At 41.4% G+C, this 19857-nt stretch overlaps 1 long non-coding RNA gene across 1 annotated transcript in view; it reads left to right on the top strand.

The window, feature by feature from the left end:
• LOC138148776 (uncharacterized) overlaps window positions 1-1036 on the top strand; it is a 40544-nt gene extending 39508 nt beyond the window's left edge. Inside the window, exon 8 of the long non-coding RNA XR_011165163.1 lies at window positions 3-1036. This is a non-coding gene — a long non-coding RNA (uncharacterized lncRNA). The remainder of the gene's footprint in view (window positions 1-2) is intronic.
• The last annotated feature ends 18821 nt before the right edge of the window (window positions 1037-19857 follow it).

Raw genomic sequence — 19857 nt, 5'->3', positions numbered from 1 at the left:
AGAGCCTGGCAAGACTTTCTGTAGGGAGGAGCTTTTGAGCTGAGCTTTGAAGGAGACTAAGAGGCAGGATAAGAGGACAGTGCATTCTGGGCATGAGGGATAGCCCATGCGAAGGCAAAGATGGGAAATGGGACATCATGTGTGAGGAACAGCAACAAACATTGGAGATGATGTGGAAAAATTGGGATACTAATTCACTGCTGGTGGAGAGAACTGTGAACTGATCCAACCATTTTGGAGAACAATGTGGAATTGTACCCAAAGAGTTTATGAAGCTGCTTATACCATTTGACCTAGCAATACTACTACTAGGTCAGTTTCCAAAGATGATTAGAGAAAAGGAAAAGAACCTGTATCTTCTAACATATTTAAAGTAGCTCTCTTAGTGTGACAAAGAACTGGAAATTGTGGGGATTCCCATCATTTGGGGAATGGCTGAACAAGTTGCAGTGTATAATAGTGATGGAATGCTACTGTGCTATAAGGAATGATTAGCTCAATGATCTTAGAAAAACATGGATAGACTTGCATCAAATAATGAGTAGCAAAATGAGATGAACCAAGAGGATGTTGTATATGGTAATAGTAATTTTATTGCAATGTTACATAATGCAATGTTATGCAATGCAAAACAGCACTGTTTTAAGAACAACTTGGAGTGAATAAAATCATTTTGACTATTATAAATACCCAAATTAGCCACAAAGGACCTATGAAGAAATATGTTCTCTGTATCTAGAGAAAGAACTGATAAATAGAAGTATGTATAAAATAATTTTACATATATACTTGTGTCTAATGGTAACCATCTGGATGGGGGAAGGGAAGAAAGAAGGGAAAAAAGAAATTTACATGATAATTCTATTTTATATCTAAAAGGAATAGCAAGTGCACATAATAGATTTGCAGTTTCATGTGCAATCATCTTTTTTTGTTATACTACACTATGGAAATGCTTGTTTTATTCCATAAAGTAAAATAAATAAAAATTAAAGATGAAAAAGAATGTCCATAGTGTCTTACTTTCCAAGTTTCCTAACAGCAAGCTGCTTTTATGGTTGTTAAAGATAGAATATATCATTCCAAGATCCCATGATGAATGAATAAAAAAGCATTTATTAGGCATTTAATAGGTATGAAACACTGCACTTCATGCTCAGCATAAAAAGAACCCACCTGCTTTCAAGGGGTTCACTCTCTCTTTGTGAGAGACCAGCTGCAGGGCAAATGGAAATATCCAAAAGTCCTGTAGGTGCAATGTGAGGATGGATAGCAATGCCTAGAGGTCCTTAAGTTATGTAAATAGGTCAGCTGACACTGTAATAGGACTGTAGGCTATAAAGGGAGGGCAGATGGCAAGGCCCGATGGTCCTGTAGCTCCTCAGAAGGAGTGGAGCTGAGTATTTCCATCTCATATAAGCCCTGTGAGCAGCCAGGCAGCAGCTAGGAAAGAACAGGGCACACCTTCCCTCTGGTGAGTCTTCTCACTGCCCCCCTGGAGCTAGGTCTGGAGCTGCCTGTGGCATGAGCAAGGAAGGGAAAGGGGGGATCCATGGCAGACAGGGCACCCTCTTTGTGACCAGTCTTCCCACTGCCTGATCGCTTCCCGCTCTTATTCCTTATAGAAAAAAGTCCAGAGGATGAAATTATTGACCCTCAGGAATCCTAAATATAGGATGACAGCAGTATCTATATTGCAGAAGGCACAAGTAAGGCATGGGAAGGGTAAGTTCATAGCATTACAGATGACTAGAGTGAAGAAGGAACTTTGAGATATTCCAACCAGATGGTCCAACTCCCTCATCTTAAAGATGGACAAAGGCCCTAAAAAATGAAGTGATTTGTCCCACAACTAGTTTGGCTTTGGTCAGGGTCTTGAAGGTTCTGAGTATGACAATTTTATCTAAGATCACTCACCACACACCATGGGGCTCCTCCATGATCCTGAGGTCCCATTCCCTGCTCCAGGATCCATTCCCACCCTGTGAGTATGTGTCCATTTGTGTTTGTGTTTGTGTGTGTGTGTGTGTGTGTGTGCACGTGCGCACGCATCTGTTTCAGCTGCTGCCCCTGGCTGTGCTGGAGAAAAGAATGAGCCTTCTTCATCCACCAGAGGTTTTCTTGGCAAGACGGCCTTTTGAACAAATGCTAAAACTTTTCCCTCCAGGAAGAAAACAAAAACAAAATTGAAATTGGTGCTGCTGTGTCAGATAGAAAAGTCACGGTTTCACACTCCCAAATTCACATGATCGTGGGCCCCAAGAACAATCTGTTCTCATATAAACAACCCTACCTGCCCAAGGCTGCTCCAGTTTAATGGGGAAGTAGGGAGTGGCTAGAAAAGACTTGTCCAGGACCCTCATTAAGAAGAGCGTGGTCATGCTGCTTGACTTTCCCCAGCCCCTGATGCACAGAGCCCTGAGGAATGAGAATGCTCTCTATCCCCTCCTTCACCCCCAGTGCTTTCACACTTTCATGAAGTCACTGGGAGAATTCTGACACATTTCTATATGGCAGAGCACAAAGAGGAATGTCTAACCTACTTCCAGGTGTGGGACTATATTTAACCTGAAAAGCCTGGACTTGTAAAGCCTTATTGCTGTACAGTTAGATGTAAAGGCATGGTCAGGGATGGAACTAATAGTCCCCTTCCCCAATTATGCATCTCACAGTAGGGCCTTTTATATTGTATCAATCAAAGAATTCAACACACATTTATGAAATACCTACTATGGGCCAGATACTGAACTAGGCCCAGCAGTTACAAGGACAAAAATGAAATAGTCACTGCCCTTGAGGAGGAACTTAAAACTTAGGAGAGGGGCAGCTAGGTGGCGCAGTGAGTAAAGTGCTGGCCCTGGAGTCGGGAGGACCCTGGTTCTGGCCTGAGACACTTAACACCCACACAAAAAATACTAGCTGTGTAACCTTGGGCGAATTACTTAACCCCAATTGCCCTCCAAAAAAAGGCAAAAAAAAAAAGCTTAGTCAGGAGATACAACATGAACAGATATAGCCAAGGAAACCTCCTGGCCCTTGGCTGTTGCTTAGAGAATGCTGCCATAGAGACATCCAACTAGACAGAGTAAATAGACTCTGTCCTGTGATATAATATCTTGGTGATTTCATATTGAACTTGGCTTTGAAGAGTAAAGGGAGGGAAAAGCAGGAAGTTCTCCCATTTTGATTGTGCCATGGAGAAGGAAATATGGTTATAGTTGGCTACCAGATTTCTAAGTGCCTGCTCCCCTGGACTCATTCCCTCGAGACTCTAGTGAGCAGTGTGGACACAACAGTGGACTAAGAACTGTTAAGAAGTTTCCTAATGGCCCACCATACTTTACTCTCTGTTAGAGGACAAAGAGACAGGAGCAGAGACCAAGGTCTAACCCTCTTGTCTTCCAGCAAAAACCAATCAGTGCTTGTGTTATTTTCTGACTTTAATTCCATGTGCAAAAAGCAAATTAATGCAATGCAAAAAAAACCCACCACAAATCAGGCATACCACCTGAACCTTGGTGGTGTGTGGCTAATTTTTTTTCTCCCTTTAAAGAGATGGGAGACATTGTCTCTGCTTAAGCAGAAGTTCTTTGAGCTGAGGTTCTGGGGCAGTAGCAGACACTGATTCCAGTGTTTTCTCCACAAACCAGAAGGATGTACTATAATCTGATCCCCTGAGCAAAAATGCACATATCTGTAGAGTATGCCTAACACAAATGCATTCTAGAAGCTGACTGGAGCCCTGATGTGGAGTGGCATTGGGAGTTCTAGGAACTGCCTCACCTGAGAGCCCCATCTTCATCCTTAAATCTCTCTGTCTCATTTATAGCTCATTTACAGAGATCCACCTCTGTTACACGCGGAGTTCTCATACTCCATGGGACACCTATGATACACAAAAAGGTTGTAGACACATGCTATCTAGTGTGTGTGAATTCGAAAATGGATTTTGAAGTTAATTTGGGAATGATCCCAACATTATTTTTAGTCTTATTAATGACAGGTATTTATTTAAACCTTTAAAGTTTACAAAGTGATATATATATATGCATATGCATATGCATAATATGTGTGTGTTTTACAACATCCCACTTTACAGATGAAGAAACTGAGATTTAGACACATTAAGTGAAGATATAGAATGATAATGGGACATATAATTTGAAACTCATTTGGCCCTGAAGCAGGACACCAAGACAACTCACAGAAGACAGTGAGGTATGGTGGAAAGAACATGGAAGGTAGGGCTTCTCTGGGGTTGTTCTCATCTACCCTTAGGTCTGCTACTTACCTGTGAGATCTCTGTTAAGTCATTTGCTTTACATAGACTTTGATATCCTTATCTGTACAATTAATGTACTGGATTCGATCATTAAGATTCCTTCTAACTCCAAATTTAATGATTCTATGTCTGGGGAAAGAGTCAAAAGGTAAAAAAGAGAAATCAGGGTGGCGTGGGGGATATTGAATTACTGAACATAAAAACTATGAGAGCGGGCCAGGGAACCTTAACTATGCTGGCAGACTGGAGTGGGGGTAAGGGAGAAGGGAGGGGAGAAGGGCTAGTTCAAGAAATGTGGGAACCTGGGAAAAGGATTGAGTAACTAGTTAGGATTTTCACAGAACTGCAATTAAAGAAGGTCCTCTTGCATTAGGAATTTGTCTCACCAAGGCCTAGGTTTCTGCAACAGAAACCCAGGAGCAACCTAGGAGTGAAGTAAAATGTAACTAGGTGGCACAGTGAATAGACAGCCAGGCTTTAAGGCAGGAAGATTAATCTTCATGAGTTCAAATATGGCCTCAGTCACTTACTAGCTGGCCCCTGGGCAAATCACTTAACTTTCAATGCCTTAGTTTCCTCATCTGTAAAATGTGTTGGAGAAGGAAATGGCAAAACACTCCAGTATCTTTGCCAAGAAAACCCCAAACAAGGTTAGACACAAATAAAAGGACTTGAGAAAGGAGAAAAGTCAAACTTAGGTGCCAAGTAGACCAAGATGGCACCCATAACTTTGTTGTGTGTCTATAATCGTCAAGATGCATGTCACTGTGCCCTGAGCTTCCTCACACTGTTGGAAGGAAGGTTGTAGGCACTTCAAGTATCTGGCTAATGTGTGACAACCTGATGTTTTACAAAGAAGGAGGGCAGTATACTCAGGAGCACCGCTTACAAGGCCTTAGTTTAAAGATTAACCCTTTTTCATCATGGTGGATAAGACCATCTATCTTCAGTGAATACAGGGAGCCTAATATTTGCTATCTCTCCTGCATCTAACAAGCTCTTGGAACACCAAGAGCTCTGGCATCACCAATGGTAGATGACATAGGAGGGAGGGTCTTGGTTTATTCCATTGTCCTGTGACCATAAGGACATGAGTTAAACAGGGTGCAAACAGATGCATGTGAAGTTCAGTCCTTGGGGGATCCTCTAATATCACTCCATGATTCCCTTCCCCCAAAAGGAATGAAGTAGAGCCAGCTTCTGCCCATTTCCCCAGGAAGAGTTAGGATAACCTCATTACTACAATAACCAAGGATCTTGGCAGTCTCCTTCAGAACGCTTAAATGTCAAGTCAAATCACAAAACACTCTTTAAAATTAAATTTTATTTTATTTTCATATTTGCTTTCTCTTCTTCCCCTCCAATTGAGAAAGAAAGAAAACCATAATTCATGTTCAAAACACATTTTTTCCTGTTGTTATTTTTCAGCCATGCCCAACTCTTCATGACCCCATTTGGAGTTTTCTTGGCAAAGATATTGGCATGGTGTGCCATTTTCTTCTCCTACTCATTTTACATAAAAATATATGTATCTGTACATAATAAACATTTGTATCTATAAAATGAAACATATATACATAATATAATATGTTATTTATTTATATTTGTTATATAATATATCATGTAATATATAATGTATACATACACCTATGTATATGTATATATACACAAGCAAAATTAATTCCTGCATTGGCCATGTTTTTTTCTTTAAAAAAGATGATAGCTTATGTTCTGAGTTGATCGCCTTTCTATCGGGGGTGGGTAGTATGATCTTGTTGGTCATTGTCAACCTGCATTTATTAAGCACTTACTACTGGCCAGGCACTGTGCTAAGCATTGGCGATACAAAGAAAGACAAAAACAGACACTGCTCCAAAGGAGCTCACAATCTAATGAGGGTGACAATGAACAGACAACTGTACAAGAACAAGACATATATAGGAATGCCTGGGAGTCATCTCAGAGGGAAGGCACTGGTGTAAAGGGGCAATGGGAAAAGCTTCTTGCAGAAGATAGGATGTTAGCTGGGACCTGAAGTAATCCATGGCATCTAGGAGATCCAGATAAAGAAGGATAGAATCCAGGCATGGGGGAACAGCTAGTGAGAATGCCCGGTGCTGCTGTCTGAGGAATAGCAAGGAAGCCATCAAAAAAGGGATAAAGGTAGGAAGGGACCAGGCTATGAAAGACTTTAGAAGCCAGAGACATTTACATTTGTTCCTAAGGGCAGTAGGAACCCACTGCACTCCTTTACTTTGATGGCTGAGTAGAAGAAGGACTGTAGTGGGGAGAGCCTTGAGGGAGACCAAATAGGAAGCTTTGTGATACTCCAGGACCCAGGCGATGAGGGCCTGCACCAGAGTGATGGCAGTGTCAGAGAAGAGAAAGAGGTATAGACAGTTGTGAAGGGAGAATTGACAGGACTTTGCAACTGGTTTGATATAAGAGAAGTTTAAAACTGGCTGTAAAGTTTAGAAGTTATAAATGCCAAGCATGTACCCTAAAGGTAATAGGGAGTTACTGATTATTCTTGCACAGGGGAATGCTATGGTTAGACCTATGCTTTACAGAGATTATTTTTGCAGTTGTATGGTTTAAGGAGGGAAGAAACTTAAGACAGGGACAGCAAGGAAGCTGTTGTGATATTCCAGAGAGTGGTGATTAGTCCTAAACTAGGGAACTGGTCATGTAAAGGGAGAGTAGATTAGAGTAAGGTGTGAGAAGCATTTTGGGGGTAGAATTAACAAGACTTGCAAATGACCGGGTACGAGGTGGGAGAGGGAGACCAGATGAGGCAGAAGGAAGAGCAAAGCAAGGATGAATCCGAATTTACAAATCTGGGTGATCTGTAAGGATATTTCCAAGACCAAAGCAAAGTAAGGTGGAGTGAACTTACTTAAGGAAAGGAGACAATATGATGTAGTAAACACATCACTAAATCTGAAATCAGAAAATCTGAGTTTGAATCCCATGTCTACTATGACCTTGGATAAGTCATTTCCTCCCTCTCTGAGACTCAGTTTCCTCATCTGCAAAATGAAGATTATAATATTGTACTACCTACTTTTAATGGTTTCTCTGAGGCTCAGATAAACATTAGAACATATAGTGCTTTGTGAACCATAAAGCTGTATAGCATGACCCAAAAGTTCTGGTGTAGTTTTATACTAAAATTAGCTGAAAAAGGCACCAAGACTTTGGGGACATATTATGTAATTGTGAATTTTGATTAAGACGTTTCAAGGATCTTGTCACTAGGTAGTGAACCTCTGGTCAAGTCATTCCTGTTCCATTCTGCCTTGTGAAGCACAGATCCTGGGCATAGAAAAGGCACTCTATAAGGACCTGGAGAATCAAATCGTCTGTCTAGGGTAGGAGGCACCACAAAAAGTGATTATTTCTCCATAGCCACAAAGGGGTTTGTTCTCTGTTGCTGATTGATTACCCTTACTTAGGCTACTGCTCTAAGGATGCTTCTGGACCCTCACTCCCCAATACCCAAGTCCTAAGACTTGTTATCTCTATGACCTCCAGCAAATAACTTCCTACCTCTGGACTTCAGGTTTCCCACCTGTAAAACAACTAGATAGCTTCTGAGGGACCCTTGTCATCCCTCACCTGGAATATTGGAATAGGCTTCAATCTGGGCTCACTGCTTTAAAAGTTTCCCAGATCCAGTTTGTCCTCCACTCAGCTGGAACAGTTATTTTTATCAAGTATGGATTCCATTATGTCTCCCCTCTCCTGGTAACTACCTAACCCAGGGGTTGGGAACTGGTGGCCTCAAGGCTACATGTGGCCCTCTAGGTCCTCAAGTGTGGCCCTTTGATGGAATCCAAGCTTGGATGCTCTCAAAGGGCCCCACTTGAGGACCTACAGGACCACATATCCAGTACACATATATGTCATATATAATATTATACATATTGCATTGTATAATGTAATTTTGTGTGTGTACATGTATGTATATACATACATGCATGCATACATATATGAGTGTGCCTACATATTTACAAGTTGTCTCCTCCGTTAGACTATAAGCTCCTTGATGGCAGGCAGAGAATTGTTTTTACCTTTCTTTGCATCCCCAGCATTTAGTACTATGACTTGTGCTTAATGCTTATTGACTGACTTCCAGTTCCAACAGTCCATGATTATGACCCTTTAAATGGGACAAACACAGCTTTATTCTGTGGGTCAGGCCAGGGCAGGGTTCTCTGGCTGGAACTTATTTTCCCACAATCAGCTCTTTCCTGGTGCCCCATTGTGCCCCTATGGCTCCGTCAGGTTCCTCTATCCAACCCAAGAGAGAACAATGTTTACAACAGGCAAGTAGAGAGGGAGGGAAGGAGACAGGAAAAAGAAAAAAGAGGCAGCTTTGGAATTTGGGCCCTTCCCAAGAAATCAAGAGTGTTCATGGGAAACCAGCAGCACCTGCTTTTAATGGATATTTTAATAAACATCAAGGGATTTCTGAGAGTGAGCTGGAGGGGAAGGTAAAAGGAAGGAGGTAGCTTTGGAAGGGACTGGTCAGATGGGGGTGTAGAGGGTGTGGGGGTGTGTATGTAATATGAGACTCAGGACTCACATCTAACTTAACTAACTTTCACTTTCTGAAAATATAAAGGTAGAGTTTTCATTAGAAAAATCACACACACCTATATACAAACACAAGAATAGGCACACGCATATTCATGGTTAAACACATATGTGGGTACCCACAAGTTATCCTGAATACACGAGAGCCCCTGTGGAAAGGGCAGCCTTGGACTCTTATCTACCTGTAATCTCTCTGCCAATGATTTCAGGACTCAGGTAGATACCACCCCCTCCAACCTTCCTAGTATAGTATACCACCACCAACCATTAACCTGAGCCCTTGTTTAGGGGGCCCCATGATGGTCACATGATGTAAAGGCCCTTGAAAAAGTCCACCCAAACACATAGCAACCTCCTACACTCTGACCCAAAAGCCTATCATCACTTATCTTGATTGAATTTTTGAATTCAGCACCCAGGAAAAATAAATAGAGAAAACAAAATAGGAAAACAATAAAAATGAATAAGAATGTTTTATGTACCCCAAATAGGGGTGCTGTAGGAAAAGCAAATTTAACTATAGGAAGATAGGAAGATTATGGAGATCTACATGGAGATTCTGAAGGAGACTTTTGTGCCCTTCAAGACACTAGTTCTATAGTCTAATTTCATTGTTCAACATAGATACAGGTTTAGCACTAACTCTAATCTTACACTTATCAATCAAATTAGGGTCACTTGTTTTGGTCTCACAGATGGAGCAAGAGAAGAAAAAAGTCAGTTTCTTTTGGAGGGGGGAAGGCAAAGCAATTGGGGTTAAGTGACTTGCCCAAGGTCACACAGCTAGTAAGTGTTAAGTGTCTTAGGCTGGATTTGAACTCAGGTCCTCCTGACTCCAGGGTGGGTGCTCTATTCACTGTGCTACCTAGCCACCCCAAAAAGTCAGTTTCTTGAGGTAACTGGATGGTGATCCCATGATTCTATATGAGAGTTCAAAGACAAAGAGGATTAGGGGAAGAGGATTAATGACAATGTATCTGTGTATGTTTGCAAAAAAGATACCTGAAGCAGACTTTAAGATTGATGTTTTTGGTCCTTCATTCTCAGAGGACCAATGACAGGGAATGCCTTGTCTTACACATTAATTGAATTAATTAATGAAAATTAGACGAGGCAGTGCTGCCCAAAGGCCTCAGCCTCACTCTTTCCTCCAGAGTCATCCAAATGCAGTAGCAAGACATGAGTCCATCAGGGCGGCTAGGTGGCGCAGTGAGTAGAGCACCAGCCCTGGAGTCAGGAAGACCTGAGTTTGGATCTGGCCTCAGACACAACACACACACACACACACACACACACACACACACACACACACACACAAACTAGCCATGAGACCTTGGGCAAGCAACTTGCCCTCCAAAAAAAAAAAAAGACATGAGTCCAGATGACTGGTAAGGGCCTGGGATGCAGTGGTAAGAAAAGGGAGGAAATCAGAGCATGTAGATAACCTGCCTCCCAGAAGAAGCTAGTGTCTGAAACCTCAGATGAAGTAATTTCTCATGATGGCCAACAGGTAAGGCCATTGGCCCAAGACAGTTTGGTTGTAGGGTGGGAGTAAGATGGGATGGAGAACAAGGGCAAAAACATAAAGGTCTCAGGGTGATTGGGAAGACTGGAAGGCAGCATTCAAATAAATGTTCATTTGTATAGGATGCTGACAGGTCAGGTATCTGTGACTGAAAGACTCCTGGAATAAAGTAGCTGAGGGAAATGATGAGTGCCACTCCAAGTGAGGCAGAGAATAGGAGGGATTGCTGAATTATAGACTTTAGAACCAAAAAAAACCTTACAAAGCATTTATCCAACCCCATAATTTTACAGATGAAGAAAGTAGGAATCCAGCAGGTAAAGTGACTACCTCCAGATAGATACAGTAAATAAAATTGATCCACCCTTCCCTACCAACCACATATCTGAGCCCCTAAATGCCTGCTTGGGGGAAGGTCAGCCTAGATGAAAGCCTATTCAGGATCCTCCCTCAACAATTGATTAAAACTTCTAGGGGAGGAGGGGGGAGTGGAATATTAAATCATTTATGTTATGATTATCTAAAATGTGCATTAGTTTGGTTCCTTTGCTGTTACCCACTTTTAGATCTCTTGATGAAGCTAAGTCTGTTTTTTATAACAGGAAGGAGGGAGCCTTGATACATTCCATTAAGTACATTTTGTGTGGGAGAGTCCTTAGATTATCAGGATAGTTCCATTATCTATGTAGATTTCAATTCTCAATCCTCCAGACCAGATATGTCTCCTACTCATCTATTCTCCCTAGCTGTGTGTGTGTGTGTGCGCGCGCGTGTGTGTGTGTGTGAAAGAGAGAACACAGATGATAATTGAACGCATATACATACATGCATGCATGCATGCATACATACATACATACATATTTGCAGGTACAAATGACTGGGATGGGGAGGGGAGTGGAGACCATGCCATTGGAAAAATTGGTTAAAGGACCTGAGGATGTTTAGCCAGGGGAATTGAATACTTAAAGGATACAAGATAGTTGTGTTTATGTATTTCAAAGACTGACCACAGAAGAGGTATTAGATTTGTTCTTTTTAGTCCCAGAGGACATAACTAAAAGCAACAGGTAGATGAAACAGAGAGATAGATTTAGGATTAATGTAAAGAAGTAGCCATCTATACCACATCTCACCAGTCAGACTGGCTAAGATGACAAAATAGGAAAATGATAAATGCTGGTGGGCAAATTGGAACACCAATGCATTGCTGGTGGAGTTGTGAACTGATCCAACCATTCTGGAGAGCAATTTGGAACTATACTCAAAGGGCTATAAAAAAAAGTGCATAACCTTTGACCCAGCAATACCACTTCTAGGGCTATATCCCAAAGAGATCATACAAGATCATCCATATGTACAAAAATATTTATAGCAACTCTTTTTGTGGTGGCAAAGAATTGGAAGTCAAAAGGATGCCCATCAATTGGTGAATGACTGAACAAGTTGTGGTATATGAATGTAATGGAATACTATTATGCTATAAGAAATGAGGAGCAGATGGACTTCACAATAACATGGAGAGACTTATATAAACTGATGCTGAGTGAGGAGAGCAGAACCAGGAGAACATTGTACACAATTACAGACACAACGTATGTGTGACGACTAACTTTGATAGACAGGGTTCCTCTCAGCAATGCAAGGTTATAAGACATCTCCAAAAGACTCGTGATGGAAAGGGCCATCCACATACAGAGAAAGAACTATAGAGTCTGAATGTAGAGTGAAGCAAACTACTAGCTTTCTCTCTCTTTATTGTTTTGTTTTGTTTCATTCCTTCTTTCTTGTTCACTACATTGGTTATAATTCTTCTTTACAACTTGACTAATGTTTAATGTGAAGGTATATGTAGAACCTATATTGGATTCCATGCTGCCATGGTGGGGAGGGAGGGGGAGGAGAGCGAGGGGGGAGAAAATTTGAAACTTAAGGAATTGTGGAACTGAATATTGTAAACTAAAACTAAATAAGTAAATTAAAAAAAAAGAAATATCCATCTAAAGGGAGAATGGAAGGCTCCAGCAGATAGTGACTTCTTCCCTGGGGTGCACTAAAGCCAGCCAGCACAGCAGAGTTGATTGTTAAATTTTTAGTATGAGCATTTATACCTCAAAAAATCAGAAAATACTACAAAACAGGGATTGATTTGTTGTTTTGCTGATTGTCTGGACTTATAAAAATGATGGATAAAATGTTAATAAAGTACATTAAACTGGAAGTGTATACTGCACATTTACATATATGTATACATAAGTCTTACATACATGTCTGTATACATATACACACATGTATGTATGCATGTGTGTGTGTTTCTCCACCTCCCCATGCCAGTTATAAAGAAAATTGACCAGAATACCTCTGGTTCCCCATCACTGGAAGTCTTTGAAGGGAGTATGAGTGATGATATCTCAGGAGAATTGTGAAGGGAATCCTATTTTCCTTTCATATCCAATTTTGGGGTGGGATGGATTTTCTTCAACCCACTCAGAGGATTTCCTTAGAATCTCTGAAGGAAGCAGTGCTTCTTATAAGAATTCTGGGGATGGGTGCCAAGATGGCAGAGTAGAAGCACAAACTTGGCATGAGTTCCTGCTCCAATCATTTCCAATACATATAAAAAAAATTACTCTAAACAAACTTTAGAGCTACAGAACCCATAAAGTGAACTGAGGCAGCCTGGAAGGCAGACAGAAAGGGTCTATCACACTGAGCTGGGAGCTGAGCGCAGTCCCACATGAGCCACAATTCTAGCCCCAGAGCAGCCTTGACCAGAAGTGGCCTGAGCAGACTTCAGGAGAGTGAACGACCAGCAGCTGTGGCGATTTCCTGACTTCTCAACCCATAGACACCAAAGACAAAGTAAAAAGTCAGTGTGGAACTCTGTTGGAACAGGGAAGGACTGAAGAACACGGTCTGGCCCCTGCCCCCAGGGTGAGAAGCTTGTCGCCTGGCAGCTGTGCAGCCCCACCATGTGGCTGCCTCAGGAGCTCCTGGTCTGCAGATCTCAGGGGGACCAAGTGACCATTCAGAGGGTAATCACTTTTGCTTTAACCTGCTTGGATCTGGATCACGGTCTTGGGTGGTGGTCCTGGGGTGTGTGGTCAGTGAGCCAGAGCTTGTGGGGGCTGTAGAGAGGGTGCCCTCCTAATAGCTCTGACAGCTGTGAAAACCCCAGCGATTTGGGACAAGCTGTCTCTATTCTGGAAGCAGAGTTCTACTGTGGCAAAGAGCTCAAAAGTCAAGTAATTTGGCTGGCAACATGAGCAAGCAAAGGAAGCACAAGCACACCATAAATCCTTTTTTGGGGACAAAAAGGATCAAGGCATGGAGCAGAAGGAAGACAGCAAAGTCAGAACTCCTGCATCAAAAGCCTCCAAGAAAAATATGAATTGGTTATAGGCCATGGAGGAGCTCAAGAAGGATTTTGAAAATCAAGTAAGAGAAGTGGAAGAAAAATTGGGAAGAGAAATGAGAATGATGCAAGAAAATCAGGAAAAGTGAGTCAACAGCCTGCTAAAGGAGACTCAAAAATACACCTTAAATAGTAGACTAACTCAAATGGGAAAGAGGCCCAAAAAGCCAATGAGGAGAAGAATGCCTTAAAAAGTTACGTTTGCCAGATGGAAAAGGAATTTCAAAAACTTACTGAAGAGAATAATTTCTTCAAAATTAGATTGGAACGGGGCGGCCAGGTAGCACAGCGAGTAAGAGCACCGGCTCTAGTGTTGAGAAGACCTGGAGATCGAATCCCGGGCTCAGACACTGAGCACCCACCCAGAAACACCTGGCCATGTAACCTTGAGCAAGTTACTTAACCCCAATTGCTTAGGGGCAGCCGGGTGGCTCAGCGAGTAAGAGCACCGGCTCCAGTGTTGGGATAACCTGGATCAAATCCGGGCTCAGATACTCAGCACCACACCCAGAAATAACTGGCCATGTAACCTTGAGCAAGTTACTTAACCCCAATTGCTTAAAAAAAAAATTAGATTGGAACAACTAGAAGCTAATGACTTTATGAGAAATTAAGATACTATAAAACAGATCCATACAAATGAAAAAGTAGAAGGCAACGTGAAATATCTCACTGGAAAAATCACTAACCTGGAAAATAGATCCAGGAGAGATAATTTAAAAATTATTGGACTAACTGAAAGCCATGATCAAAAAAAGAGCCTAGACACCATTTTTCAAGAAATCATCCAGCAAAATTGCCCTGATATTCTAGAAACAGAGGTTCTATAATTTTGCCAGACGGCAAAATAGAAATTGAAAGAATTCACTGATTGCCTCTTGAAAAAGATCCCCACAAGAAAATTCCTAGGGATGTCATAGCCAAATTCCAGAGTTCCCATGTCAAGGAGAAAATACTGCTAGCATTCAGGAAGAAACAATTTGAGTATTGTGGAAACCCAATAAGGATAACACAAGACCTAGCAGCTTCTACATTAAGGGATCAAAGGGCTTGGAATATGATATTCCAGAGGTCAAAGGAGCTAGGACTAAAACCAAGAATCACCTACCCAGCAAAACTGAGTATAATGCTACAGGGGAAAATATGGTCATTCAATGAAATAGAGGATTTTCAAGCATTCTTGATGTAAAAAAACCAGAGCTGAACAGAAAATTTGACTTTCAAATACAAGAAGCAAGAGAAGTATGAGAAGGGAAACAGGAAAAAGAAATCATAAGGAACTTATTAAAGTTGAACTATTTATATTCCTACATGGAAAATTATGATTGTAACTCATAAGACTTTTCTCAGTATGAGGATAGTTGAAGGGAATATATGTGTGTATATATATATATGTATAAATATATATATGTATATATAGGAGGTTGTATGTATATATAAATAAAAATGTGAGTGTGGGCATATGTATATTTATGTATACGTAGACAGAGGGAACAGGATGAATTGAATATGAAGGGATGATATCTAAAAAATAAAATCAAGAGGTGAGAGGAGAATTATTTGGGAGAAGAAGAAAAGGAGAGATAGATTAGGTTAAATTATCTCATATAAAAGAGGTAAGAGAAAACTGTTACAATGGAGGGGAAGAGTAGGAAGATGAAAGGGAATAGGACAACCTTATTCTCATTTAATTTGGCTTAAGGAGGGAATAACATACACACTCAATTGGGTATCTTACCCTGCAGGAAAGTAGGGGGGAAGGGGATAAGAGGGGGGATGATAGAAGGCAGAGCAGATTGGGAGAGAGGGTAGTTAGAAGCAAACATTTTTGAAAAGGGATAGGGTCAAAGTAGAAAATAGAATAAGTGGGGGGGGATAGGATGGAGGGAAATATAGTTAGTCTTTCACAATATAACTACTATGGAAATTATTTGGGTACTACACATGTACAGCCTATATTGAATTGCTTCTCTTCCCAGTGGGGGCAGGTGAGGAGGCAAGAAGGGAAAAAATCTGGAACCCAAAATTTTAAAAACAAATGTTTAAAAAAATTGGGTTGGGTTTTTTTACATGCAACTGGGAAATAAGATATACAAACACTGGAGTATAGAAATCCATCTTGCCCTACTAGAAAGTCAGGGGGTGATGGGGGAGGATATAAGAGAGAACAGATTGGGGGAAGGGGTATTCAGTAGGCTTTCTATTTTGGGGTGGGGGTAGGGGAAAGATGGGGAGGAAAAACTAACTCAAAATCTTGTGGAAATGAATGTTGAAAACTAAAAAGAAATAAATTTAAAAATTAAAATAAAAAAAAAGAATCCTGGGGATATTTTTCTTGAAACCTGTGGAAATATGTTGTCCTTGGGCTGTTAGAACCCTAAAGTTTTCAGTCAGAATTCTGAAACCCCTGGCTAACCTGGATGCTGCCCTTCAGCCCCATATAAGACATGGCTAGCTACTCAAGGGCTCAGTATATGGGCTTGTAAACACTGGATATGTCCCTTATATTGCCCTAGGCACTGAGTTCCTAGGTGATCCACAGACAATTTCCTTCACTTGGGGAAGGGTCTGATGACAGGGGAACTTCTTACAGGATCTTCTCCTATAGCTTCTCTGAAACTTTCCTGGCAGATACCCTTCTGACCCAACTGCTTGCTAACCCTCTACATGTCCCCTACTCCCTCTAACTCACAGCTAACAACTGTCATGAGTGTGAGTTGTTGGGACTCACAACCAAAGTGAATATGATGTACTTTAAGCCCATAGGACCCAGGTTCAAATCCCAGTGTGATTTATGCAAGTGACCCCCTCTGAATCTTGGTGTCTTCATCTGGGACTGGAATTTGGAAATCAATTGGGAAATGTGTAGAAAAAGAACTAAAACATTGATACAATTTGACCTAAAGATCTCTCTGCTAGACATCTATAACCAAAAGGTCAATGACAAAAAAAAGGTCCCATATATACCAAAATATTTATGGTAGCACTTTTTGCAGGACCAGAGAACTGGAAACAAGGTGGATGGATGGAAACAAGGTAGCAGTCATGGACTAGCTAAAAAAAAAGTTAGGTAACCAAGGAATCCTGCTTCAAACACTTAGCGGTGTGAGCCTGGGCAAGTCAATAAAACTTTCTGAGCCTCACTTTTCTGTCTGTAATTAATGATAAAAACAGCACTTATGTTACAGAGTTGTGAGGGTCGAATGAGTTAAAGTCCAGAAAGTACCATGTCAGCTTTAAAGTACTATATAAATGTGAGCTGTTATTCCAGTATATGTTTCAGTAAATCTAGAAAGAGAACTCAAGCTTCTAGGGTTGGAAACTGGACTATATTTCTTGCCCAGTTTTCTAGACCTAGGCTCTAGCTCTCTGCTGGGGAACTATATTCCACGTTCTAGGCTCCTGCCTTGCTTAAGGAACGCCAAAAAGAATTAAATAGCTTTTTTTCTGTAGCAATCCCCACCCCCAAGTTTTCCAGTCTTTTATTTATTCCGTAATTGAAGACAGGACAATTGAATTGAGCTCAGTTGGAAAAATTGGGGTGGGGGGGAGGGAATGTTGCATCTGACCACAAAAATGCTTGCTGGGGTTGGGCAGTTTTCTTTCTGGTTTGCTATCCTCTCATTGTATTTTAGAACAATGTGAACCACGGCCTCCTAAATTCTCAAAGCCTCTCTTGGCTCTCAAGACTTTGTTGGCCTGGTCATTGGCCTCCCCGCGGCCTGTTTACTCTGCTTTCCTCCTCCACCTCCACTGCCTCCCAGGGGTTCTGGAAGGCCTGCTCTTTCTAGTCCCAATTCTTTGGCTCTTCAAGTTTACTTCTCTCCAAATGTAATGTCGCCCCCTCTCCCACCAGTAAGCCCCCTGCCCCCCATCAGATCAGGGCTTCCTCAGAGTGACTTATGGAGAACTGCCATGTCACAAATAAATCAATCCACCAATCAAGAAGCATTTCTTTTCTGCTATGTGCCAGGTCCCATGCTAAAGGCTGGGGACAGAAAAGGCAAAAGACAGAGCCTGTCCTCAAGGAGCTCACAGTCTAATGTGGGAAACAGTATGCAAATAATTGCATACAAAGAAGCTATATACAGGATAAATTGGGCAGAGTCTCCAAGTGAAAGACTGGGAAAGTCTTCTTGCAGAAAACAGGACTTCAGCTTATATCTGAAGGAAGCTGGGAGGGGAGATGAGGACAGAGAGTGTTCTAGGGTAGGGAGAGAGCCAGTGAAAATGCTTCCAGTTGGAAGAAAAAGTGTTTTGTGTGAGAAACAGGGAGGAGGCTAGTGGTACTGGATCAAAGTGTATATGGAAAGGGGTAATGTATAAGAAGAATGGAAAAGAAGGAAGAGGCTGGGTGATCAAGAGCTCTCAAAGCCAAACAGAGGCTATTATATTTGGTCCTGGAAGTAATAGGGAGCCATTGATGTTTATTGAATAAGGGAGGTGATGTAGTCAGACTTTAGGCAGTTTGAAGATCACTTTGACACTGAAGTGGAGACTTCCCTGGAGAGAGGAGATACAATGACGCAGAGAGACCAGTCTGAAGGTTATAATAAATGGAATATCAAGAAATGAAGGAGGAGTTGAATGAAGTCAAGCAGAGAAAAGAAAGCAGGATCAAAGCACTATATCCAATGATTACATCAATACTCTGTCATTTCACTAAGAGAGAGGTTGGGGAGGAGGGGAATTATCTCTATGGGAACAGATGCTATCTTCTGTGCATTAGAAGATGGGCTTCCAGAGAGGACGATTCATCACTTTGAAGCAGCCAAGCTTCTGATGAGGCTTTCCAAACCGAGGTAGACTCGTCCTCAGATGACAGAGAGCAGGCCACTGTCAGGCCTGTGCTCTCAAAGCCATTCCAGTTTGCTAGGACCTCCAAGGCTTCTGCTCCAGTTTATATTCCCCTAGTCCAGGCTTTGAGAACTGTAGCGGCAAGCACCCCAAGTGTCCTCAGGGTTTGCTGCCACCACAGGTTCTTGGATCTGCTTTGATAAAGGAAAGCAACTCAAAATGGGTTAACAAGCTTACTTTAATCAGTCAGACATATATCGTTTACCTTGTTCAGGGGAAAAGGTCAGCACCCCGAACTTCAAAGTACACAGACTGAATTATCAAGACAGAAACAGATCTAGTAGACAGATTTCAAACTGTCCAACCATTACATCCATACCCAGTCAACATCTGGGTTTCAACATCTGGGTTTTTTCAAAGCCAGGGGGCTCAGAACAACGGCTTCCCAGAATTCATATCAAATCACAGAACACTTCTCAAAGTGAGCCCTCAAAACAAATCAGGGCTTATATAGCCTTCTGGCTCAGAGAATGTAACAACCCTATTGACTCACTGGCCAATCAAGAAGTATCTACTGAAAAACAAGCCTCCCACCCCAGGCTCCAGGTGCACTTTAGCCTAGGGGCAGGGAAGATCTTTAAAATTTACATTCCCATTACAAGAACCCAAGATCATCTTACTAAAATGTGACATCAGAGTAGGGCAGACAATCTCAACATCAAGATAAAATGATAATAGCAACAAAATATGAATTTCCAAAAGAAAGAAGAAAAAGAGATCAGAAAGGTAAAGAGAAGCAAATAGGCTTGGGAGGATTGTTATTTTGTTATAATTAACTTATACATTTTAAAACAAATTGCAAATAATTTAGAGTTTATATTTTAAAGAAAATACTACAAAACAGGGATTGATTTGTTGTTTTGCTGATTGTCTGGTGTAGTTTTACACTAAAATTAGCTGAAAAGGGCCCCAAGATTTGGAGGACAACCTTATATAATTGTGAGTTTTGATTAAGATATTTCAAGGATCATCACAAGATATTGGAAAGGACCTCCAAGACCATCAAACCCAACCTTATTCATTTTACAGATGAGGAAACTGAGGAACAGGGAAGTTAAGGGCTCACTCATTTATGGTAGAGCAGATTGAGCATTGGCCTTAGGGTCAGAAAGCCCTTCCTCATTTAGTGTTGCCTTTGACACATACTAGCTGAGTTAAGTCACTAAATTTCTCAGTGGCCTG

Source organism: Petaurus breviceps, unplaced genomic scaffold, assembly GCF_028583685.1.
Source record: "Petaurus breviceps papuanus isolate PSGF00001 unplaced genomic scaffold, PetGlider_PUasm1.0 90842, whole genome shotgun sequence".
NCBI lineage: Eukaryota > Metazoa > Chordata > Mammalia > Diprotodontia > Petauridae > Petaurus > Petaurus breviceps.
This window is presented reverse-complemented; position numbering and strand designations above follow the sequence as displayed.